The 20,776-nt window shown below is 36.4% G+C and overlaps 1 long non-coding RNA gene across 4 annotated transcripts; it reads right to left on the bottom strand.

Annotated features, from left to right (window-relative positions):
* On the bottom strand, nucleotides 1,187–5,441 carry LOC107630619. 4 transcript variants are annotated; one of them, XR_001618338.2, is made up of 6 exons: nucleotides 4,962–5,438; nucleotides 4,545–4,816; nucleotides 3,834–4,104; nucleotides 3,014–3,080; nucleotides 2,247–2,328; nucleotides 1,187–1,839 (listed from the first exon to the last, which is right to left on the bottom strand). It is a non-coding gene; the product is annotated as an uncharacterized LOC107630619 (long non-coding RNA). The 4 variants fall into 4 exon arrangements; XR_001618339.2 differs by having other exon boundaries at nucleotides 3,935–4,104; XR_001618337.2 differs by having other exon boundaries at nucleotides 3,014–4,104; nucleotides 4,962–5,440.

Genomic DNA, 20,776 nt, shown 5'->3' with positions numbered 1-20,776 from the left:
TTTGGTTTTAAGGGTTATTGGCTTTTTGCTCTTGCCTCTTGGTTTTAAGAGCTTTTGGCTTTTTCTGCTTGCTTTTTCTTTCTATTTTTTTTTTTCCTATTTTTTTTTTTTAAAGCTTCTTCTTTTTCTTCTTTTTTTTTTTTTTATATCTTATTTTACTTCTTATCAATACCTATATACCAAAAGTGAAAAATAGACATAAAAGTAGTGTATATAATATTAACCTTTTTAATTTAGATGCAAATGCAATCTAGATAAGTTAATTGCTTTAGTTGAATTCATAAAGATACGGTATACAATATTGGATACAAAAATGGGTATGCATAATGTCGTATCCCAAATTATTTTGGGTTGGTCAAGTGGTCAACTCACTTGTACATGAAGCAATTCATTGGTCAGCGGCAGACCCTTAAATAGAACTCAAATCCGTAACGAATTAGTCATTAATCTGTTGGGTTGAGGGATACCGTCGACAAAAAAAAATGTCGTCCCAAAAATTTAATAGAGGCTAAGTTTAATTAAGAATTATTTCTATTAATTAAGAGATTGTCATAAATTATTTGCTTAGACAATAAAATTGAATTGTTCAAGAAATTGAATTCGATTATTCAGAATTTTAGATTAGGGTAAATTATCAAATAGGCTCCGACTTTTGAATATGCTAACAAAAATACCTTTAATCACTACAAAAAAAATCACTTTTAACAGCTATTTATTTTGCTTTTAGCGGCAATAAAAATAGTTGTTAATACATTTACCCGTAATTAGATATTAGCCGTCTTATACTTTGTCGCTAAAAGGTTTTAGTGGCAATTATAACATTTGGCGATAAAGACCTTTTTAATGGCCTCAAAAAGTATATAACTTTTAGCGACAATTTTCTTGGCAATTTATATGACCACCAAAAGTAATTCTAAAATTTCAATATTATTCACTTTTAGTGGCTATTATTATTGCCATCAAAACCCATTTTACCGACAATTTATATGGCCACTAAAAATAATTCTAAAATTGTAATGTTATTCACTTTTAGTTGTCATTACTATTGCCGCTAAAATCTTAAGACCTTTTTTAGTTACATTATACTCATTTTCTTAGAAGCAACCATCTATTTGTTTTTTAGAATTTCAATTATTTTTTCCAACAATTATTATTATTATGCATAATATAAATATACTAAAATTAATTACTACAAAATGAGATATTTCATTAAACTCAAAATATTGATACACAAATTTCTCTTGAAAAATAATAAATCATGTTACAAATCTAAACAACAAAAAATGCTACAAGCCTATAACTATGTTGCATTAATATAGCAATACGAGTGTTAGCGATGATCTAAAGTTGCACCTCATAGAGCAAATAGGGGGTAATGATTGCAACCTTCTCTTAGAGCTACTTTGATCATCTTCTCCATTTTGTTCACTTCTATTAAGAAGAAGATCATCAGGGAATTCAAGCTCACTGATATTGATATCTACTCCCAATGCCAGAAGCTTCTGTTTGTAAGCCAAGACTTGGAACTCAAGAGCAGTGGTTTCCATCTCCTTCTGATACATAAGCTCTTCAAAGACTTCAAGAGTTTCCTCAGCATGACCTATCTTCTCCTCTGCCATTCTCTTGTAGTGACTTGCCTCCATCTTCACGGCAGCCTTTTCACTTTGTAGACGAAGTATCATGTCCATAGCCTTGCTGGCTGCAGTAGTAGAGGCTTCTCTTTTCTGATCCAACTCTGCATGTACCTGCTGTAGAAGAGTTTTTTGGGCTCGGAGTGTTTCCTTCATTGCTGTTATATCAGCCTCCGCCATCGGAGATGCCGTGCTAGTTTCAACCATTCTACAAGTTCACTTATAGTTACTTTTAAACACAAGAGATAGCAGGATTTTAATCACAACTATATGATGACACAAACAAGGATTGAATTTTCTTTGTATCTATGTGATCAATTTCGCAATTTCATAAGTAGCGTTGCATTTGAGAATACAAAATAGATATATACATATAAGAAATCAAGTTTTCAATGTCTGTAAAAAAAATGCTTAATTCCCACAATTTTGGAAAATTAGGAACCTTTCTTTTCATGAAAAAACAAAAGGGAAATATAGGGTAATGAAGCAGAATGGTGTTAGCGGCAAAGCAAATACAAGATAATAAATTAGAAAATTATGGTGTTAGCTACATAAATCATATGAAAGTGGATCATGCTTTCATTGCAAGGAAGAAAAGAAATTTATCAAATGTACCTTGCAGGTTCCAAATGAGCGTGAACGGATTCAATAAGACAAACGCAGAAACACCCTGAAGAAGCAGGATCCTCTGTTTTTTCTGCATCAAATTCCAACAAATTAAAAGATTATCAGGAAGGAAAAAAACTGAAAAGAACAAAATTTTCTGTGTTGGGTATTTTGTATACAAGCAGGCACAGTTGAAAAATTCATGTGATGTCAAGAGATTCAAATGAAGCATAGATATGCATTTTTTAAAAGAGGGTAAAACAATAAGGCAGCAATATATTTATAAAAGGAACAAGACATACCTATCAATAATCATAAAAGATCTCTATTATTAAAGATGAATCTGTTCATTACTTCACTAATTCTTTTATTTTATTCTTGAATATAAATAAAGATCTGATGAGGAGGAGAAAAATTTTTGGTGGAATTTGACCCAGGAATGAATTCACTGCCAAAGATATTTAGTATTTGCACATTATAAAAAGGTTGAATGAAATACACATGCTGGAGGCACAAGTTAACAACAGCAATCTGTGAATTGACTGTAAAAATATCCATCCAACTAAAACTAATTACCCTCCGCATGACAAGCAATCATTTAACTAAAGTTGCCTAGCTCAATTATTTGCACATAAACTAACTCCATAATACTCCACTAATTATTTTAACGATAAACTAAGATGAATATACCCTATATTCTAAATTCATGTTCAATAGATTGTTAAAAAAACAACCATCACTACCCAAAAAGAAGTAAAAAAGATTTACCACTTTACCTGACTAAGAATAATTGAATCTAACTTATCCTTTAGGCCATTGATGCATATATCAAAAAGATCATACCTGAAGGCAGAGAATACACAATATCAGTTATAACAAGGATTTAATCATGCATTTAGTTGTATGGTTCCACAGGTTTGTGTTCAGTAAATTAAAGCTGCTAATGTTCGTGGCCCTAGTAATGCAAGATGACATTCTTTTTCACTTTATTTCTTAAGATGGCAGAAAAGCTTGGAGTCTTGTGAAATTACCATAAACCTATGTGCATGTATATCTTTCTAGATTGACTTTTTTTTCCAAAAACAACTTCCAAACACTTAATATTATACCTTCATTTATTTTTTTACCTTTTCTTCGACTTAGATTATAATGTTGGAATTAAAATAAATAAAAGATACAAAGACAGAGGAGCAATACTTATATTATATCAGAGAAAAAAGAAAAGCCGTACTTATTTGTCATTTTCCTCGTCACTTAACAGTTAACACTTTGATTTTATGAAATAATAAAGTTAATATCCAAAGTTAATTTATTTCCTTATAACTATGTCTAGTATAAAATAGTTGCATCCGTTACTCACTCTAAGTTTGAATATAATTAAACACACAATAAAATGAATCCTAAGTGCAATGTTAAAATACTAGTTAGAACTATATATATATAGTTGAATGGTATCATTTGTAAGAGTTAGTGAACTCTAGTTCACTTAAATCTTTATATTCTAAATCCCACTTAGTCATATTCTTATTAATTCTTCACTAATCAAACTTCTGTTTGTAACATAAGCCATGATTACCATAAGAACATGTATTTTACCTCAGAAACCCGTGATGACAATTTGTGAGGATCCATGTTAAAATGTTCCAAAGAATCAATCATGCTTCTAAACAAAACAATGAAAAGAGGCAGAGCAGTACCATGGACACAAGTACCATTACTTCCTAAGCATATTAACACATAGTCAACTGAATCAGCTGCAGCAAACAAGCCAAAGAAGGAAACACTCTCCATTTGGTTTGATTTTCAATCCTTTTGTTGATCCATCTTAAAAGATGATGTTGTTTGTCCTTTTTTCCCGAACCAGAACCTGAAGAAAATTTAAAGTAGCACAAAGTTATGAACATAGCAATATTTAAGTGGCATATCTTAAAAAAGGAAGACCTTGACATCAAAAGAAAATTAGGCATAACCACATAAATAAAAGACATCAACAAGTTGAAAACTTAAAGATCAATAAGTTATATGATTCCCTGAAATACTCAATTAGATTTAGATGTTATGTCATTAGTCACAAAAAATCCCAATATCAACTGAAATAGTTTCATTTCTTCAAGTATCACCATTAGCTTGGGATAAGAACAACATTCATGTCAAAAGCAGTTAACTAACAATAATATACGATGAAACTAAAGACCAAAAAGAAATAGAAAGCAAACAAGACTTAGCTAATTGTATAAAAAATGAAAAAATATATTACGTCAATAACTTTATTGACAAAATTTATAGGATTTGTAGGTGGCAGTTTACCAGTAAATAGTCATAATGCGAGTAACATTCAAGCTTTTCAATGCATTCTTGTTAGCTGCAGTGCCAACAATATAGCAGAACAAGCCACAAAAAGGATGATATCTCTTTCTTCATTGATCATAGAAGCAACATTAGTAGAACTCAAAACTGTGCAATTCGTTACTATTATCTCTTCTGATTAAAGATCCATGAATTCAATGCTGAAACTATCTTCCCTCTTATATTCTATTTCCAATGTGCCCTAAATCGCTCGCAACTGTAAATTTGAAATCCTATGACATTTGCAAAATTCACACAAGTATTCACAAAATCAAAAGTGAAACATTAGCAATAGCATCTTCAATTTGAAAGTGACAACACTTGAAATTGCTGATAAATAAAATTGAGCTAGAAAGAGAGAGATGAGAATTGGCGAACCTTGTTGCAAACAACGGGGAGTGTGAAGAGATGTAGAGAGAGAAACTTGGAGAATAAGGGATCAAGCTTGGAATCGCCGCAGAGTGTCAAATGAGTGAGCATCTGATCAAGAACCTCCTCAACCTCCGTGTCGGACTTTCCTACCACTATTAATGATGCTTTTGAAGATGAAGGTGCTGTTGGTTCCACCAGATTTTCGTTTCTTCCTTGGTGAACGACATTGGCAATAGGAACCAAACCTAGCAATGGAGATCATGAATGAATAAGTATAGCGATGCGGATCTGCGGGGGGAGGATGGAAACATGAAGAACGATCAATTTGATTAATGAGTGTGAATGAGTGAAGGACGATGAACGGTGATTGACAATGGTAAGGCCTGCGGTAGTGATCGGTGATGGAGGTAAGAGGCTGGGAGTTTCTCTCTCCAAGTTACTTGATTTAGGGAATAGACTCTCTGAGTCATGAATTAAGATATGATAAAAGGAATATATAATAAAAAATAAGCGACGATATTGATAATTGCCACTATTGATTTAGAGAAAGTAAGAATTAAGATTAAAAGTATAAAAAGATCATAATTTAATGGCAATAGTAGTAATTGCTATTATAATATATAATAAGAATGGTAAATATATAATTGCCACAAAAACATAGTTTAAATAAAAGAAATAGCGACTATTATATTATGGCCGCTAAAAGTTTGTCGCTAAAATTAATTTTTCCTGTAGTGAATTTTTATTTCACTACAATATTTTCCAGCTAAGATAACCTTTATTTGAAACAACATTTCACAAAAGTTATTTTAGATAGACAAGGACAACATTTTTAGTTTGTTGCTTTTAAAAAAGGACAAAGATAACAATTTTTTGCAACTCATAAAAATGGTTGTTTTTGATATCTAAAGCATGGCTGAATTTACAAGAAGAGAAGAGAGAGATTTCTTCTCATCTTTGGCAAGTGATGTACCCTTAATCTTTAGAAACTCCTAAACTTGATTTTTCAAAGAAGGAAAATAAAATCATGATTCTCTCTTGGAACTACATGATAACTCAATTTAAGGTGAAAGAAAAGGGGAGTTTCTCTTCACTCATCTTGATGATTTTGATATGAGAATAAACAAGGAGATGAAAGAACTGTCTTGGTTATTTAGTGTTTTAAGAAGTGGTGTAGTGTTCTCGAAAATGGAAGGTGAAGTTGTATGGGTAGTTAAGTGTTTGTTCTCTCTTTTCACTCTTTAAGTTTGGTCACTCATTTTTTCCTTTCTTTTTTCTTAGCTAACTTAGTAAAATTGTGTTTTTGTGAGCTAAAAGAAGTATGCAACGTAGGATAAGAGGAGGAAGTGATAAGAATGAGTAGTTACTTTCTTTTTCTCTTTATCTTTTTTAACTTATCTCATTTTCTTTCTTGATGAGTAGGACATATTAATTAAACATGTGTTTTAATAGAGGAAAAGAGAGAGAACCAAAGTAGAGAGGAAGAGATGAGTGAGAGATTAATGTATCATGTAATAAATCTTTGATGATATAATCAAGATTATCACTTGGTTAATTCATCACATGTTTTAATTCATGACCTTATCTGTCTTTTTTTCCTTGGTCATTAAGAAAATTAATTTAATATGTGATGGAATAGAATGATAAGAGAATGGCCAAATTTCTTTTAGAGGAGAAGAGTGAGAGATTAGTGTTTATGTGATATATTTCTAATGACATCGTCATAATTATCTTAGATTAATTCACCACCATATATCTCAACTCCAAAATCTCTCTAAAATATTTTGGTAAAGCTAAAATAATAAAGAAATACCAGTAAAAGATTTCTACCAGATGAATTTGGATTTGGTAATTAAGTGTCATTATTAGAGAGTACTATTTTGTTGTATATAAAAAATAATTATTAGAAATTTTTTATATATATTATGCAGGGCTGTATTATTAAATCAAGATGAATCGTGTCTCTCAAAGTTCGTAAATTCTCATCACAAAAGTTCTGAAAAATTATTCTTTAGAAAATCGGATTCTTACAAGACCAAGGACAACCACAAGGCTAGGTTGGACTTAGCCAAGTTGTGTAGGAAGGCAGACCTAAACCTTGTCTCATTTGGAATAGTAGATGGATGAAGCCAAAAGGGTGTTATGTTTTAACCTTAGAACAAAGATAAAATATTTGTCGATAGTTGCAAGAGTTGAGGCTTCTTGATGGGTATGCTTTCAACTTTAGTAATGTGCTAATGTCACACAAGCGAGACTATATGTCATGAAAAGTCATGACTACCATGTGTTTATGGAATGCTTAATCCCAGTTTTCATGAGAGAATCACTTATCATGTTTGGAAGCTGTTGATAAAATTGAATCAATTCTTCAGATATTCATATTCACCAACACTTTCTACAGAGAATCACCTTGTTATGGAACACAACATTACACTCATCCTCTGTAAGTTAACAAGAATATTTCCTCCTAGAATCTTTAATATTATGGAAATCTTTTAATTAACTTAGCATATGAGGCATGGATGTGTGGTCTTCTACATTATCAGTGGATGTATTCATTTCAACAGGAAATTGGTGCTTATATGAGAACGGTCAAGAATAGGGATAAGCCTAAAGGATCAATTTGTAAGGCATATCTATCTAAGGAGAGCACTCATTTTTGTTCGTACTACTTTGATCCCACGTCCAATCGAGTCGTACAAGAGTATATTATAATGATGAAGGAGGCAAGAGCTCCTTTGAACCAATATTGTTCGTGTTTAACTAACCTAGTATTGTTCGGGATAGGAGAGAAGATAGGTGGCTAACCTTTGAAGAATTAAATTTCATTCATTTTCAAATACTAGTGAATTATGCTGAGGTGGATGAAATCAGAAGGTTATATGATATGGTAGTCGACAATGATAACATTAAACAATTTCTATCATGGTTTTAATTATATGGAAGGTTAATTTAATACACATTTGAAAACTTCAATCTTAACATCAGTAGGATGAGACATCTTAGCTTACAAGTATTTCAACCACAGACTCTACAGTCTCAGCCATAAGAGGGCAGGATGTCCTCTAATGAGCCAAAATTGATACACTCGTATTATTAGCAAGTGCACCAACTCGTATCAAGTAATACCATAGTGAGTGGATATCGTTCCCACGAGGACTAATGGATTGAGGTAATGATGCATCCACATCTTTAGTAGTTTTTCTCTTAATGTCAGTCCATAAGCTAATGATTCTTGTTATTTTAAGTAATCAATTCATGGTTTACTGCATATTATTCTGAGTATATAAATTTCTTTTGTTACAAGAGAATCTTGAAAAAAATCAAGCAAAAAAAGAACAATGTTCTGAAAATCGGTTCGAACCGGCCGGTCGAACTGGAAACCGTTAGCAAGAACTATTCGGGGAAAAAGGGAAAACCATCAAATTTAAAAACCGGATTTGGTCTGCCGAACCAGTCATGAACCGGTCGGTCAAACCAAACTGTGACCCGGCTGGTTTTTGAAATTTTGCCAAAACTGTGAAAAACGCTGTGTTTTGACTTGGCATCTAAAAGGGAACCCTAGTTTTTGGCTTTCACCCAGACACCCACAGCACACTCTCGAGCCTCAGCCCTCCACGCTCACCAGTCACCTCTTGTTCTCAGTTCCCGCGTCTCCAGTCTCCACTCTCCACCTCGAGCTTCCGGCGCAACCTCCGCCCAGCCATCGCCGCCGTCACAAGGTCCGTGAAAGTCACTCACCGTCGCAAGTTCCTTTCAGCCAGCTTTTCGTTTGCTCAGCTACCTTTCCTTTCAGCCGTCAAAATCGCAGCCACCGCCAATGCCAGTTGCCATCGCGAGTGTCTTCCCACCAGCGCCAGCTCTGTTCGACCCTTCCACCCCAGCCATTGTCCCTGTCGCTGTCAGATCTGCATTCTTCCCTATCTTCCACTAACCCTAGGTATAAATCTAATTTGTTATAATAATAATTGTTGAAGTATGATTAATTGTTGGTTCTAACTTATAAACCTTGCTGTTATTACTTGAAGTATGATTAATTGTTGGTTCTACATTCATCATTTTATTCAGCAACACCATTCGCATACAGACCGGGTCAACACCCATTTGAAGCATTATTAAATGATTAATTGTTGAAGTTGATTGCTTTAAGCATGATTAATTGTTGAAGCTATTGCCTGAAGGCTGAAGCATGATTAATTGTTGAAAAACTGTTTGCTTGATGCATGATTAAATGATTAATTGTTGAAGCATGATTAATTATTTGGATGTTGTTTGTTGAGATATTGGGTAGTGGGTTGTTGTGATATTGTACTTGGATTGTATTGTTATTGCTCTGTTGAGTCTGTTCTGAATCTGATTAGTGATTTTTTGAATGTGAAATCAATCAAAGAAATTAATTTTGTGTTGTAAAAATTATTGCTCAAAATGGATTTGTTACTCTGCTGCTACTATTTTTTTAATTTATGAGTATGCTATTTTTGAATTTTTGTTGATAGATTTATTGATTTCAGAGTTTAAGCCTTTAGGGTGATTATTTGTTGCTGTGTTTTAATTTTAAACCAAACTGATGCTTTCAAAAAATCAACAAACAGCAGATGTCCCATGTTATTGATTTAGAGCAAGGAAATCATGAAGATGATGCTGTTGTTGGAGGTCTTGGGAGTGATGATAATGATGGTATTGTATTTCTCTGATGCAGAAGACGGTGGTTCAAGCCACTCTCTTTCTAATGTTTTGTACTTAATTCTTTAACTGCAAAATTTAGTTTTTGATCCTTTTTAATGCTTAATTTGATTGATTCTGTGGAAATTTAGACACCTTTTTGTTTATGATTCATGGAATTAAGAATTGGATTGTTTGGTACTGCTTTATATGTATACTTATTCCATGTCTTGGTGCTGAGTCTCACAAATATTCTCAATTACTTACAGCTACGGTTTCCTTATTGAATGGGATTTTATTTTTCCAAAAGAAATCATAGAGGATTAGGGTTGTAGATTTTTTAATTGAGTGATGAGTGTAAAGCTGAAGATGATGATAACAAAAGTGATTGGAAACATATATTTTAAGAGTGCTTTAAAAAGACTTTTGAGTTTGTAAATTGATAAGATCATATAGTTTTGGTGTGTTTATTTATCTTTTATTTATTATTTTATTATAAACGGTTTTTTCGGTTCAACCACGGTCGAACAGGTTGAACCTGTAAACCAGAAAACTAGTAGCTAGGGCGGTTCAATGACCAGTTCGGTTTTCAAAACCTTGAAAAAGAAAGAAGAAGAACAAGCAATAGCAACAGGCAAGATGATGAGTCCATATTTTACGATATATTTTGGTTTGATTTGAGTGGATTTCATCACATAAATCCACATTTATTCACCTAAATAGCATGCTTTTGAGATTTCTTCCTAAATTGTACTTGAAAGTGAAAACATGCTCTTTTGTACTTAATTTAGTCAATTTTAATTCACTTTAATCCCATTTGGTACCTTGATGTATTTTTTAAGTGATTTCAGGTTTCCAAAGCATGTATGGGTTGAAGAAGTGAGGAAAAGAGCATGCAAAAGGGAAGAAAGCATGAAGAAATGGAGTTTGGAAGTTCCAGCACCCGTGCGTACGCACAAGTATGCGTGCACACACACAACGAGGATTTGCAAGCGACGCGTGACCCGAATTACGTCAGCTCATTAATGCAAATCACTGGGGGCGATTTTTGGGCCTCCAGAACCCAGTCCAACTCATTTCTGAAGCTATATTAGGCCAAAGTGAAGCTGAATGAAGGGGGGCAATTAGGGTTAGCTTTTATCATGTTTTAGTGTAGTTCTCTAGAGAGAGAAGCTCCCCCCTCTCTCTAGAATTAGGGTTCTTTAGTTTAATTTCTTGTAATTTCTACTTTTATTTCTTGTTTCTATTTACTTTTCCTTGTCATTTATTGTTATTGCTTCTTTTCTCTTCTTTACTTCTCTTGTTATTTCTTTTATTTTGTCATTTTCATGTTATGAACACTCTTGTCATTTTGAATTTTAATTAATGCAATTTATGTTTTCATGTTCATTTATTGCTTTCTTTAGTTGTTGTTATGATTTTCTTACTTTTGGTAGTTAGGAATTTATTTTATTGCAATTTAATGTTATTTTATTTTCATGCACACCAAGTATTTGATAAAATGCTTGGCTTATTTTTTACATAGTTTTTCTCTACTCTTGGCTTGGAATTGTTGACTTTGGTATTCCTTGAGCTATTGATGTCCATTCTTGTTTGATATATTAGAGTAGTTAGTTGATTTGGTCTCCCTTGACTCTATGTGACCCCTTAGTGTTGACATAGGACTTAGGGATTGAAATCAACTATGCCTATTTGACTTATCTTCGATGTAAGATTGACTAAGTAGGATTAACTCTTCATAATCATCATGTGTTTGTGGTCAATGTCTAGGATGGGTAACCTTAGTCCTCAATTACTTGCCAAGAGGTTTCTTACATTTGAAGTTTTATTGCTTTGACTTTTACTTGCTTTCATTTAATTTCTTGCATGCTAAGTTACTTTCTTGCTATTTCCTTTCCTTGCATTTAATTGCTTTGACTTTAATTGCTTTGATGTTTAATTTCTTGCATGTTTAATTTTCACACTCTTGGTTGAGAAATTGGGTGTTTGGGTGAAATTGAGTTGTGGATGTCCATTCCGCATTGTGTGAGAATGGTTAATTGGTTTGATTTTTATTGACGCTAGTCTTTAACTAAGTAATTAGTGAGTTGACTATGACTTATGGATTGAGATCAATTACGCCTTTTGACTAATTCTCAAGGAGGATTGACTGATTTGTATTGCTTCCACAAAATTGCCATGTTTGTGGTCCATAACTAGGATAGGAATCTTAAATTACCCACTTCTTGCCATTAATTGCTTTCCTTTCAATTCCTTGTATGCTTGTTTCAATTCCTTGCTATTTACATTACTTGCACCTCTTGCCATCCTACTAATTCTCATAGCCAATGACATTACACTTCATTGCAACTCCTAGGGAAGAACGACCCGGGAGCTAAATACTCTCGGTTATTTGAATTTGAATATTTGACATTTGATTAAGAGAATTCATTGTTGGTTTGGACTATGCTACCAACGAATTGATTCTTGTTTTGATCGATTCTGAACCGACATAAAATTCTCTTTGTGACAAGACAAGGAAGGAACAAGCTAAACAGAGGAGTTGTGTTCATCACAAAGAGCTCCTAGGACAACCAAGCCTCCAAGAATCCTCCAAAACCACTACTAGGGGACACCATCAACCCATGCGCCTCATGTCACCTCCTTGGCACCTTACACAGCACTCCAGAGACCTCCCAGGGGCTACTTGATAAACCACTATTTTATGGTTTATCTTGTGCTCATTTGAGTGGTTTTTATCAAGTCCTTACCCACTTATTCATATGATTTGCATGATTTTATAATTCCTTCCTAGTTCTGTTCCATAATTGGAAACTTGCTTCCTAGAGTCTTTAATTTGTGTATTTTTAATTCTCCTTTATACCATTCGATGCCGTGATCCGCGTGTTAAGTGTTTCAGGCTTTATAGGGCAGGAATAGCTTAGAGAATAGAGAGGAAGCTAGCAAAAATAGAAGGAACACAAGAAACTAAGGAGATAACCAGTGAGCATTGACACGCACGCATGGCTCACGCGTGCGTGCGACATGGAGAAATTTGCAGCGACGCGTGCACATGCCTGACGCGTACGCGTGGATTGGAGTTTGCACAAAGACGCGTGCGCGTGACTGACGCGTTCGCCTGACACGCCAAAACGACCAGCGACGCGCACGCGTGACTGACGTGTACGCGTGACATGCACGATCTGCAGAAATAACAGAAAACGCTGTGGGCAATTTCGGGCCGAGTTTTGACCCAGTTTTCGGCTCAGAAACACAGACTAGAGCCAGGGAACATGCAGAGACTCAACACACATTCTCATTAGCATAGTTTTAGTTTTTAGATCTGAATCTAGAGAGAAAATTACTATTCCTCTAGGTTTTCTTTACATTCATAGTTTCATAGTTTATTGCTTTTGCTTTGGATATTGAAGAGTCATCACCTCCGTTGAAGATACTATTCTAGTTTGTTTTCTTACTCTTTTATTATTCTATATTCTTAATTCTTGTTTAGAGTTACAATTGGATTATTTTAGAATTTATTAATGCAAAGGATTACTTTTACTTTTAATTAAATTGTAGTTATTGTTTATCATGTCTTCCTTTTATTCCCTTTTTAATTCTATGCAAGTAATTCTCATGTCAATGGAGTAGATTCGCAACTTGACATGGGAGTTGATTAAAAGGAGACACTTGAGTTGGAATGCTCAAGTGATTAGTTAAATTAGAAGTTGTTGGTTAATTCTGTATTTACTAACGCTAGACCTTCCCAAGGAAGAGGACTAGGATTTGCGAATAAGAGTTAGCTCAATCACTTGACTTTTCTTTATTTAGTAAGGGTTAACTAAGTGAAAATAACAACCTCTTTACACTACATTTAAGAAAATTCCAACAAGGATAGAACTTCCAATTAATCATTCCCCCAATCAAGGCCTTTTATTTAGAATATTATAAATCTCTTTTAATTTTTATTGCTTTAATTTACAATTATTTATTTGCCCTTGCCCAAACTCAAAATTACACAAAAAACTCCTGATTAATAAGATATCACCCTTTTGTCAACTCGTTGGGAGACGACCTGGGACTCATACTCCCAGTATTTTTATTCTAAACTTTTGTGACAACCTTTCTAAATAGATGAGGTGGATTTTTGCTGGTTAAGAGCTATACTCGCAACGTATTTCCTATATTGATTTCTTAATTGGTCAAATTTCCGCACGCATCAATTTTTGGCGCCGTTGCCGGGGATGGTGCAATTGTGTGCTAAATTATTAATTAGTGTACATATTTTTAATTTTTGCATATTTTATTTTATTTTATTACCATGAGCTGTATGTTTCTTTCATTGAATGACGCGTTCACTGCCTGATCCGAGCTTAGCCGCATTTGATCCTGAAATTGAAAGAACTCTTTCACGTATTAGGCGAGCTCGGCGCAAGTTAGCCTCTGAGGAAGAAACAAGCTCCATCTCTACTAATCCGGTTGATTTAGGCGCAGGTAACATGGCGGCACCCAGGAGGATCACTCTCCAGGAGGCAAGAGCCCCAGAATTTACGCTGTAACCATATCAAGTGCGTCATCCAAATCTGGCTGCAGAATTTGAACTGAAGACTGCATTAAGCAACTTGATGCCCAAGTTTCATGGCTTACCTGCTCAGGAGCCTATCAAGCACCTAAGGGATTTTCAGACAGCCTGTTCTACTGTTAGGCGTCATGGTGCAGATGAAACTTCTATTTTGCTGACCGCCTTCCTGTTTTCTCTTGAGGGAAAGGAGAGGGAGTGGTACTACACTCAACCTGAAGCAACTGTTACCAACTGGAATACGCTCAGGAAAGAATTCTTGGAAAAATACTTTCCAACTGAAGTTACAGATAGATTGAGGAAAGAGGTCTCCTGCATTGTTCAGGGTGAATCGGAGACTCTTTATGAGTACTGGGAGCGCTTCAAGAATCTTCTTGACGCATGCCCCAATCATATGATTGACAAGTTGGTGTTGATCAGCTACTTCACTCAAGGCATGAAGCCTCGGGATAAAACTACATTGGATGGTGCTAGTAATGGTTCTTTGAAAAAGTACAAGACCGCAGATGAAGCATGGCAATTGATCAGTGACTTAGCTGAGTCCACTCAAAATCACAGGCACAGAAACAGCCACTCAAAGGCTGTTGCAGAGGTTTTCTCTAGCAGTGAGACTATTGCCGTCACACAAGCTATATGTGAAATGACCAACCTACTGAAGCATATGCAATTGAATCAACAACAAACTCAGCCTCCCCCACCATAACAAAGCCAACAGTTGGTCCCCCAAAAAGTATGCGAAATTTGTGCTGATTATAGTCATTACACTGATGAATGCCCACAGCTCCAACAAGAAGACAACACTGTGGCAGCTACTCATAACTTCTATGATCGCCCGAATCAAGGATACAATCAACAAGGCGGCAACTACAACCAAGGTGGGAACTATAACTAAGGGTGGCAGGACAACTCCAACCAGGGTTGGAGAGATAATTCTAACCATGGCTGGAGGGACAACTATAACAGAGGAGGCAGAGATAACAATGGAAATTAGAGGTGGAATAACAATAACAGACAGTAGAACCAGAACCATCCATACAGAGCACCTCACTTAAGGCAGTCCCAAAGACCCCAGCACAACCAACAACAGGCCCCTCAGATCACTTATCCTCCTTCCTCATCAAATGAGAAGATGCTTCGTTCTCTTGCACAAGGACAACAAGACATGCAGACTATACTGAACTCTACTCTAAATGGTCTGAATGCCACTTTACAAGCTCTCGTCTCCCGGATAGATTCATTACCTACTCCCACCAACCAGCCTTCAAGCTCCAGTGGAATTCCTTCTCAACCCTTACCTAATCCCAAAGGTAGCATTAATGCCATCACTTTGAGGTCCAGAACCATACTGCAAGAGAAGAACCAGGAGGAGCCAAACCCACAAGAACACGCCCCAGTTGAAAACTTAGTTGAAGTGAAAGATGCTGAAGAGGAAGAGGAAGAGGAAGTACAAGATATGGTTGAAGAAGAAGTAGTTTAGCCAAGGAATGGAGCACCAAAGGACACAGAAGCTGCAAGTGGCACCATTCCTATCCCATTTCCACACCTTGCAAGGAAGTCCAGGAAGCAGATGGAACTTGATCCCAAAATGGTAGAAATTTTCAAAAAGGTTGAGGTAACTGTTCCCTTTTTTGATGTTATTCAACAAGTACCTAAATATGCAAAGTTTCTGAAAGATTTATGCATACATAAAGATAAAATTAATGAACTAGAAAATATTCCTTTAGGTAATTCTATATCTGTTTTAATGGGGGGTATACCTGAAAAATGTAGTGACCCAGGTCCATGCATGGTTGTACCATTAGAGGTGTAATATTTTCTGATTGCATGTGTGATTTAGGAGTGTGTGTTAGTATAATGTCATTGTCTATATATGATGATTTGAGGCTCCCTCCCTTAAAAAGGTCGACAGCTCGTTTTATGTTAGCAGATAAAAGCATTATTATAGTGGTTGGAATTGCTGAAGACGTGCTAGTGAGCATTAAGGGGCTCACATTTTCCATTGACTTCTATATCTTGGAAATACCCCCTAATGACTCAGGGAGACCATCATCAATCCTGCTTGGAAGACCATTCCTGAAGACTTCAAAGTTCAAGCTGGATGCATTCTCAGGAACTTACTCCTTTGAGATAGATGGCAGAGCTGTAAGTTTCAGTTTAAATGAAGCTATGAAGCACCCTCCGGAAGATTATTCTATCTTCCAGTGCGACATCATTGATGAAACTGTAGCTGAAGTTCACCAAGAAGAAGCAGAAGAGAGGCACATGGAGCAAGGTCCAAGTGTGGGGACACCCTCTGAACACAATGAGGACACTTTGCCATTATCACTAGCTCCAGATGATCTAGAGTCCAGCCATGAGCAGATAGTGGAATTAAAGCCCCTTTCACCCCACCTCAAGTATGCTTACCTTGAGGATAATCAAAAGCTCCCAGTTATCATTGCAAGGGAACTCACTCCCCAACAAGAGGAGCAGCTTCTCAGTGTGCTGAGAAAACACAAGAAAGCAATTGGGTGGAGCTTGGCGGATATAGTAGGCATTAGCCCTCGAGTTTGTGAGCACATAATATTCTTAGAAGAGGGAGCAAAACCTGTCCGTCAACCCCAAAGAAGATTGAATCCCACCATCTTAGAAGTTGTCAAGAAAGAAGTGACCAGGCTACTTGAAGCAGATATCATCTACCCCATCTTAGACAATGAATGGGTCAGTCCAGTACAAGTGGTACCCAAGAAGTCTGGAGTCACAACAATAAAAAATGAGCATGAAGAGCTCCTGACAACTAGAGTGCAGAATTCATGGAGAGTTTGCATTGATTATAGGCATCTCAACCAAGCCACTCGCAAGGATCACTACCCCTTGCCATTTATTGATCAGATGCTTGATCGCCTGTCAGGTAAATTCCATTACTGCTTTTTAGATGGTTATACAGGCTACTTTCAAATTTATATAGCTCCTGAGGATCAAGAAAAGACTACTTTTACATGTCCCTTTGGAACGTATGCATATAAGAGGATGCCTTTTGGCCTATGTAATGCACCGGCTACTTTTCAAAGATGCATGATGAGTATTTTTTCAGATCTTATTGAGAGCTGTATGGAAGTTTTTATGGATGATTTCAGCATATATGGTGATTCGTTTAACCTTTTCTTGGATAGTTTAGCTAGAGTATTAGACAGGTGTGTTAGTTCAAACCTTGTTTAAATTTTGAAAAATGTCACTTTATGGTAAAACAAGGTATTGTACTAGGACATGTTGTTTCTAATACTGGTATTTCTGTAGATCCAGCAAAGGTAGATGTCATTTCTAGTTTACCTTACCCCTCCTCCGTGAGGGAAGTCTGTTTGTTCTTTGGCCATGCAGGTTTTTACAGGAGATTTATTAAGGACTTCAGTAAGGTAGCATTGCCTTTATCCAGACTACTGTAGAAAAGATGTTGAGTTCGAGCTGAGTGAAGATTGCATGCCAGCATTTGATAAGCTGAAAATTTCCCTGACTCAAACTCCAATTGTGAGAGGCCCAGACTGGAGCCAGCCTTTTGAGATTATGTGTGATGCCTCCAACCATGCAGTAGGAGCGGCACTGGCTCAGCGCGAAGGTAAGGATCCTTTCGTAATTGCTTATGCTTCTAAGACCTTAGACGCTGCTCAGTCTAATTACACCACCACTAAAAAAGGGCTTTTGGCTATTCTTTTTGCTCTGGATAAATTCCGAGCCTATTTACTTAGTACTAAGGTGGTAGTGTACTCGGACCATGCAGCTCTAAAATATTTATTAGCTAAAAAAGAGTCCAAACCAAGGTTGATACGTTGGATACTGTTGCTGCAAGAATTTGATTTAGAAATTAAGGATAGGAGTGGTAACCAGAATTTAGTGGCAGACCACTGGAGTCGCCTTGAGCACATTAAGGATGACTTCACTCCTATCAATGATGCTTTTCTATTTGATAGCTTGTATGCATTATCTGAAGTAGTTCCTTGGTATGCACCTGTAGCTAATTATCTAGTCAGCCATACTTTCCCTCCTAATTTTACTAAGCATCAAAGGGACAAGCTGAAAAGCGAGTCTAAATATTATATATGGGATGACCCATACTTATGGAGGTGTGGTGCTGACCAGGTAATTAGAAGGTGTGTGGTCCAATCAAAATTCCAGTCCATTTTAAAGGCCTGCCACTCTTATGAGAGTGGAGGACATTTTGGCCCTCAAAGAACAGCTAGAAAAATTTTAGACTGTGGATTCTGGTGGCCTACTCTTTTTTAAAGATGCTGCTGCTTTTTGTAAATCTTGTTCCCCATGCCAAAGGTTTGGTAATATATCCAAGAGGGATGAGATGCCTCAACAGATTATGCTTTTCTGTGAAATTTTTGATGTTTGGGGCATTGACTTCATGGGTCCATTTTCAAACTCTAGTGGTTACTTTTATATACTGTTAGCTGTAGATTATGTTTCTAAATGGGTAGAAGCGATTCCTACCCATACTGATGATACTAACACTGTTGTTTCCTTTGTTAGAAATCATATTATTTGTCGCTTTGGATCACCACGAGCAATCGTGAGTGATCAAGGCACTCACTTTTGTAACAGGAGACTAGCAGGGCTACTGAAGAAACATGGGATAGTTCACAAAGTAGCAACAGCTTACCTTCTCCAGACCAATGGGCAAGCAGAGGTATCTAACAGATAAATAAAGCGTATTCTGGAGAAGATAGTAAAGCCTCATAGGAAGGACTGGAGTGCCAGGCTACAAGATGCACTTTGGGCATATTGGACAGCATACAAGACACCTATTGGGATGAGTCCCTTCCGTTTAAAGTATGAAAAGGCTTGCCACCTTCCAGTGGAGGTGGAACACAAGGCTTCTGGGCTGTGAGGGAGTGCAACATGGGATTCGAGAAAGCTGGTGCTGAAAGGAAGCTGCAACTGGCAGAACTGGAGACCCTTCGAATCGAAGCTTATGATAACTCCAGATTATACAAAGAGAAGATGAAGGTTGTGCATGACAAGCATATCAAGAGAAGAGAGTTCGGACCGGGAGATCTGGTTCTTCTTTACAACTCCAGGCTGAGACTCATGCCAGGCAAGCTGAGATCCAGATGGGAAGGTCCCTATAGAGTGGAGAAAGCAGAGCCATATGGCGTCTTCCACCTGCGTCATCCTTCAAGTTCCAATTGCATCAAGGTCAATGGACATCGCTTAAAGCTTTATCATGGAGAAAGGATGAAGGAACACAAAGAGTTAGAGGTCTTCCTCTTGGAAGACCCACCAACAGAAGAAGAATGAGCCTGAAGACCGTCCAACTTAAGGACGTAAAAGCAAAGTGCTAGGTGGGAGACAACCCACCATGGTATGATCGTTCCCTTTCAGTCTTAGTTTTATTTTATTTTATTCTACTTTTTATTTACTAGTGTCATTCATAACATCCGCATCAGCATCTTCATTTTGCATTCTACATATAAAAAAAAGAGGCACGCGACTGATAAACCCATATTTCATGAGTTATTTTGTGCTTAGTTTGAGTGATTTATTCAATCCTTCACCCACTTATTCATATTAATTGCATGGTTTTAATTTCCCTTCCTTATTATGTGATGTATGTGAAAAACATGTTTCCTAAGCTTTAATATTAATTATTTTAATTACCTTTATTTCCATTCGATGCCGTGATTAGTGTGTTGAGTAGTTTCAGATTTTCTAAGGCAGAATGACTTAAAGGATGGAAAAGGAAACATACAAAAATGGAAGGAAAGCACAAAACAGAGCTTCTGAAGAAATTGGCATCCACGCGATCGCATGGACGAAGCGATCGCATGCCAAGCGCGAATCAGCAGCGACGCGGCCGCATCACTGACGCGACCGCGCGCCTTAAGCAGAACGCACATGACGCGGTCGCATGACTGACGCGACCGCGTGGCAAAGAAATGCTCAGAATGACGCGACCGCGTGACCCACGCGGACGCGTGACAGAGGCCACGCACCAGAAATTGCAGAAAACGCTCATAGCAAATTTTGAAGCCCTTTTTGGCCCAAATCCAAGTCCAGAAGGCATAGACCAGAGGTTACAAAGTGAGGGAACGCATCCATTCAAGGGGGCTCGCCAATTTTCACTTTCCATGATTTAGATTTAGTTTGAGAGAGGTTCTCTCCTCTCTCTCTTAGGATTAGGATTAGGATTTAGGACTTCTCTTAGTTTGTAAGAGTGACTCTCGATCCAGATTTAATATTTACTTTAATGCTTTTATTCGTACCTATAAATGTTGCCAACTTGACTTATGAATCCTTCCCATGTTATAATTTGAATTAATGATTATTTGAGGTATTTCAGTTATTGATTGCTTTCTCCTTAATTTGTGTTACCATTGCTTCCCATCTAAGGACATTTTTATTCCAACAATTTTACTTTTTCCCTTTTGGTCTTGGTTAAGAAATCAGTAACTCAACATTATTAAACTCAGCATAATTGATAATCGTTATCTTGCTAATTGAACTGAACTTCAATAATCCCAACCTTTTCTTAGGAATTAACTAGGATTCGAAGGTCAAACTAATTAGTCCATTGAGTTTCCTTTACTTTAGTAACGGTTAACTAAGTGGAATTTAGATTCAA

Source organism: Arachis ipaensis, chromosome B03, assembly GCF_000816755.2.
Source record: "Arachis ipaensis cultivar K30076 chromosome B03, Araip1.1, whole genome shotgun sequence".
Lineage (NCBI taxonomy): Eukaryota > Viridiplantae > Streptophyta > Magnoliopsida > Fabales > Fabaceae > Arachis > Arachis ipaensis.
The sequence above is the reverse complement of the archived record's forward strand: the minus strand, read 5'-3'. Positions and strand labels throughout refer to the sequence as shown.